Source organism: Furipterus horrens, unplaced genomic scaffold (assembly GCF_987537825.1).
Source record: "Furipterus horrens unplaced genomic scaffold, mFurHor1.1.pri manual_scaffold_7, whole genome shotgun sequence".
Lineage (NCBI taxonomy): Eukaryota > Metazoa > Chordata > Mammalia > Chiroptera > Furipteridae > Furipterus > Furipterus horrens.
Window position 1 is genome coordinate 135,246,242 of NW_028327177.1, and position 6,013 is coordinate 135,252,254.

A 6,013-nucleotide genomic window follows, 5' to 3' on the forward strand; every position below is an offset into this window, starting at 1 on the left:
TCTGAAGCCAGGTTGTGCCTGTCCCTGAGAAAGGAGGGTCTCCGTGTAGCTGCTGTGTGCTGGGAACAGGGCCGTTTTCTTGTACTTTTCAGATCTCTCATTCCTGATGAACAAGAGGCCTAATTGTTTTATAAACAATTGAGGTTTCAACATCATTTGAATAGATTGTCTCCTTTAATGTCTTGACTATAGTGGCTTTTTAATTACATTTAAAAATTGTTTTTCTAGTTATAAAAGAAATACAGGCTTAGAGCAAGATATTACTTAGAAGACGATCTAGGCCTGAATTTGACCACTTTTATTTATTTTTAAAAAAATATTTTATTTATCTATTTTTTAGATAGGGAGGGAGCAAGAGAGAGACAGGAACATTGATCAGTTGCCTTGTATGCAGTGCCTTGACCGGGGACTGAACCCGCAACCCAGGCATGTGCCCTAACTGGGAATCAAACTGGTGACTTTGGCTTTGCAGGATGATACCCAACCCACTGCGCCACACTGGTCAGGGCTGGGCCTGGATTTGACCACTTTTAATACTTCAGTGTACACGCCAATATGCACATAATTCCTCACACATAATATACGTACTCTATCATAGACTCCCTTTTCAGCTAGCAGGTTATCATGCGTATGTGCTAGTGAACAAGTAATGTGTATTTTTAATACCCACATAATATTACATTGCATGGGTTTATGTTTTTTACATAACCAGTCTTTTATTGAATATTTAGAATATTTCCATTTTTGAATCTCTTATTTAAATACTTTGATGAACTCCTAGTACATCCATGACTGATAACAGTTATGGTTTATTATTTCTTGGTTTATTTCTACAGATCTTTGAAAATAAAAGAGATGGAATATTTCTGATAAAATAGGGGTCTCTTGTTCTTCCCCCCCCCCTATTTCCCTTTTGTTGACTTTCCCAGGGTTCGTCCATGAATAATAACTGGAGACAGTTATGCTCTGTGCATGAGTGCATAGTGATTCTCCTTGACTTATTCTCTAATTTCTGTGAGTAGTTACTGTCATTCAGCAGCTCGTCTTTTTTTCTTTTAATATTGTGCTTGAGAGAGATTACTAAAGGATATGCTGTTCAGCAAAATGAGGGAGTCCATTAAAAAAGAGATCTAGGGTTCAGGCAATGGAGGGTCCAATAATCGCAGAATAGTGAAGTGGGGAGAAGACATTTGTACCCAGCCCTTGGCAACAGCCGGGAGTAGGGCGATGGAAGAGTGCGGGCACTAGTCCTTCAGGAGAAAAGGACCACAAATATTTTAATTCCAGGCACATCATTATACAAAGCACATCGGGGATAACATTCTAAGAGCTTCTGGGGGTGGGTAAGTATGGGAAGCCGGTCATATGTCAAGGAACTGGAATCAGTACGATATCAGACTTCTTAACAGCAACATAGGATGCTCCGGGATAGTGGAGCAATGCCTTCAAAATTCTGAAGAGAATTATTCTCAACCTAGAATCCCATTTCTAGCCAAACACTCCATGAAGTCGAATGCCAAATGCCAGTCGGTAAATTAACCAGGAGTGCTGCAGTTGGAAAGCCCTCATTTACAGCCATTGTGAGATCGGTCCAGGTAAGAATCATCAGTGGATGTATGCTCAACACGGGGAGATTTGGCGAGGGCCAGAATATTTCATAGTCTTAAAACTTCGATCCCTGGAAAGCTGGTTAGCTGGTTAGTTGCAAGAGAAAACACTGTATCTACAAACTTCAACAGCTTGGCTGGATGATCAAAACTAACACCACCAATGAGGAATAGACGGAAATTGTGTCCTCTGTATGTCATGACCCAAGAAAGGCACGTCTCTTGTGAATATTCTAGCAAGAGAGGAATATCCTGAATCTAACCACGAGGAAGCACCAGACAAACCCCAGATGGAGTACGTTCTATTCAAAAAGAAGTTCTACTCTTAGGAAAGAGACAGCAAGTGGAAAGCCACAGTGAACAAATCACTGCTCTGTGAGCTTGGTTCTAAAATGTGATTATCAAGAGGCATAGATTCTTGGTTCTCATTTGAACTTGTAGCCATTATGGTGTTTTTTTGTATAAGAAAATAGTAAATAATCTATGATTGCCATGTCTAATTCATACGGCTGTCTGATTTCCAAATAACTAACAAGAATGCCTGACAGGTGGAAGGCTTTCAATAAGTGCTTTTTGGATAAATAAATTACCAAAGCATCTTCATATAAATAGTTACGGCCTTCATCATAATTCAAGCTGTAGCTTAATGTCACCAGAAGGCTAAGCAGTAAATTATCCTGATTCGTGAGCTATAAATTGTAAAACAGGCCTCACGACATGTTAAAATACAGACATAATATCTGTAGATTCTATAATACTTTGTATAGAAATTGAAGAGACTATTCCCATAATTCCCTGGCTGGTTTGGCTCAGTGGATTGAGCGTCAGCCTGCGAGCTAAGTGTCGCTGGTTCGATCTTCCAGTCAGGGCACATCAGAGAAGGAAAACTCTGACTCTTAAAAAACCTCCGCTGCCTTGCGGCATACCTCTTCAGGGGAAAGGCTAAGGGAGTAAACCCCGACAGAAAATCCGGAGCCGGAGTCCCTAAGGCGGTTCGACGTTGTAGTCAACACCGGCAACTCCTGCGGCGCACCTGAAGCCAAGCTGTATCGACTCCGTCTTTCCCTTGGACCCTTCAGCTGCGAAGAGAGGGGGGGTCTGCTGCATGGGCAAGAGCGGACCCTCCATATCACCCTGCCCAGGCTCTGTAGCTTCAGCTTCACTGGAGAGGACACTCCAGCGTCATCACAAGATGTCGATTCAACACGAGAGGAGACAGATACCGTGTCACTCCCGAGTCGGACTGCACAGCCATTCTCGGCGGTGCAGATAGACTCTTAAGAAGCTACACCATCGTCTCTCGAGACGGACGGCTGCCGCCGCCACCGACAATTCCCATAATTAGAGGATTACTTTGAGGACATGCCGCAAAAGTGATCTTAAAACAATAAGTGTACACTGGTTAGTAAATGTCACTAGCAAAGGGAAATGAACAATGTGAGAAGCAGTGAGTTTAGCTTGTTGGTGCAGAAAGGGCAAAGTTAGGCATTGTTTAGAACTTCGTTTTACCTGTGCCTAGATTTTAAGCAAGGGCCATGGGCTAAGGAAAAGTGAACAATACTGTCAGGTGAGACAGCCTAGGCAGCATTAGCCATGGAAGCAAAGGGAAAGACAGATAACTGGAGTTACTTCAGTTCATCTAACTGGATGCATGTATACCCCCACCCTGCAGAAAAAGAAGTTCGGTTTGTTTCTGTTGGGATCAGCTGAGAGGCCTTGTGACTTTTCCTGGGGTGCTAGAAATCCAGAGAGGGGAGTGAGCCCCCTTCAGATCTCCACCCTTGTTTTCACCCCATTTGACAAAAGATTCACACGCAGTCACGTCGTCGTCGTTGTCGGCAGCCGTCCGTCTCGAGAGACGATGGTGTAGCTTCTTAAGAGTCTATGTGCACCGCCGAGAATGGCTGTGCAGTCCAACTCGGGAGTGACACGGTATCTGTCTCCTCTCGTGTTGAATCGACATCTTGTGATGACGCTGGAGTGTCCTCTCCAGTGAAGCTGAAGCTACAGAGCCTGGGCAGGGTGATATGGAGGGTCTGCTGTTGCCCATGCAGCAGACCACACGCAGTCACGAGTTGTTAAGTTTCCACAGTTGGTTTCTCTCCTCCTCCTCCTTTTTCATGCATCTATCCCGAAATACTTCCATGGGTATGTCCAAGAACGAGAGTCTTTCCTTACGTAACTTCAACATAGTTATCGGATTCATGAAATCTAACATTTAACATCGATCCAATACTATTTCCTACTTTATAGCCTATATTTGAATTTTACCAACTATCCCATTAATGTTGTTTATAGCTATTTGTATTTCTAATCCAAGATCACAGATTACATTTACTTTTCATGTCCTTTAATTTGGAACACTCCCTCAGTCTGCCTTTGCCTTTCATGACTCTGACATTATTGAACTTGGGTTTGTCTAATGTTTCCTCATTATTAGATTCAGAGTATGCGTTTGGGCCAGAATATTCCAGAGGGGATATTGCATCCTCTCCAGTGCATCTTATCATGAGAGGCATGCATTGTGGGTGGGTTTTATTCTTGATAATAAGAACATTGACCATTTGGTTAAGGTGGTGTTCATCAGATTTTCCACTGTTAAATTACTATTTTCCCTTTTGTGATTAATCAGTAATTTTGTGGGGGATATTTTGGGTTTATGTAAATATCTCATTCCTTAGCAAACCTTCATCTAGCCTTGCGTGAATCATACCCTAATTTTAAAATAGAGATGATATATATCTATCAGCATAGTCTGAAACGTGAGACAGAACCTGGATCAAGTTTAATAATTCCATTAAATTATCCTTGGCGGGCGGAATGGCTGCAGAGCGCCAGCACACTTCAGAATATTTATTCGGTAGACCGACAGACAAGCCCATTGGGTGAAGCTGCCAGATATTTTCAAACAGAGCTATAAACAACAACAGGGGAAGAAAGAATGCATGCAGGCTGAGGCTGGAGCACCTGGGTCCTCAGGTCACGCCTCTACTAGGTGAAGCTTGACTCACATGACCTCTAGGTGATCTGCCATTATTCTTGGGGTGGGGGAGACCCTTCATTCCACTGTTGAGTGGCTGAATACATATATTTAAATAATTCTACTTAGTTTCCAAAGCTGAGCTTCTTTCCTAGGGAAAAGCTTCACCTCTTCATGAATAATCCTTAGACTTGTAAGGGATGTGTACTGGTCACATCCACTGGCCCCTCCATTGCCCAGCAGTGAAGGGCAGAGGGCCCCTGGCGTCACGGGGACAGCCGGGTTTGGGCTTCCTCTGGCTCTCCGTGTTCAGTGCATTTACTTCTCTCAAAAGAGAACCTTTGTTCTATATCTGTTGGCCCTGTATGATACAGTTCCTTGACATAACACCGTAATGAAAAATGGTGGTTCCCGAGGAAGATCCTGAATTGGGTGATTTGTCAGTGACAAAGTCCTGCTGGGCTTTTCTAGGTAGCTGTGGCTCCAGATGGACCTATTCTCACAGCTAAATAACAGTACAGTCAGTCATTCATTTATTCACTGGCAGAGAGAATTAATGCCCGTGGGCTTGTACAAAGATTCATGTTCAAGGAAGAGTCTTCATTGCATTAGTCATCAAGCAAACTGGGGACCAGAATAAGTGCTTCTCAAGCTAAGAAAATAACTTATGATGGCAAGAGATCAAACCTAGTTTTTACTGAAATATAATTAATATACAATGAAATGTACATATCTTGAGCATTTGATGAGTTTTGACGGTTATATACATCTGTGCGCCATCACCAAAACAAGATACAGAGCATTTCAGTCATCCCAGAAAGTTCTCAGCTGTCTCCTTCCAGTCAATACCCACTGCCCAGAGGCAGGGACTATCTTGATTTTCTGTCACTATCTTTCCTTGCAAGGCATTCACTGTTCTAACTTGTAACCCAAGAGGTTGGTTTCTCCTGTTTCTGATCTTCACATAAAGGGAACCATACTGTATGTAGTTTGGGGGGGGGGGTCTAGTTTCTTAACTCAATGTTCTCCGTGAACGTCATTCAGGTAGTTGTCCCCTTTAAAAATTGCCGGTCAATATTCTCCAATAGTATCTTAAAGCAAGTTGCAGACATTCTATCATTCCGTCCATAAATATTCAGCAGGCAGCTCTGAAAGATAACTAGTCTAAAAAGACCTTACGTTATCACATTGCAAAGAAATCAGCACAGCGGCTCTGACGTGTGTATTTCTGGTCCTCTGCCGGGTGGGGGTGTTGAGGGTTGTGGTCCAGGTGGGGACAGGAGCATGAGGGACTGAGGGCTTGACTGTGGCAAAGGACTGTGGAGCAGGAAAAAGTGTTTCCCAACGCTTCCACGGCGGATGAAGGGGCATGAGGATCAGGCCGTCCTGTGGCCCAGGTGGAGCCAGGAACACGGGCTGGGGTCTT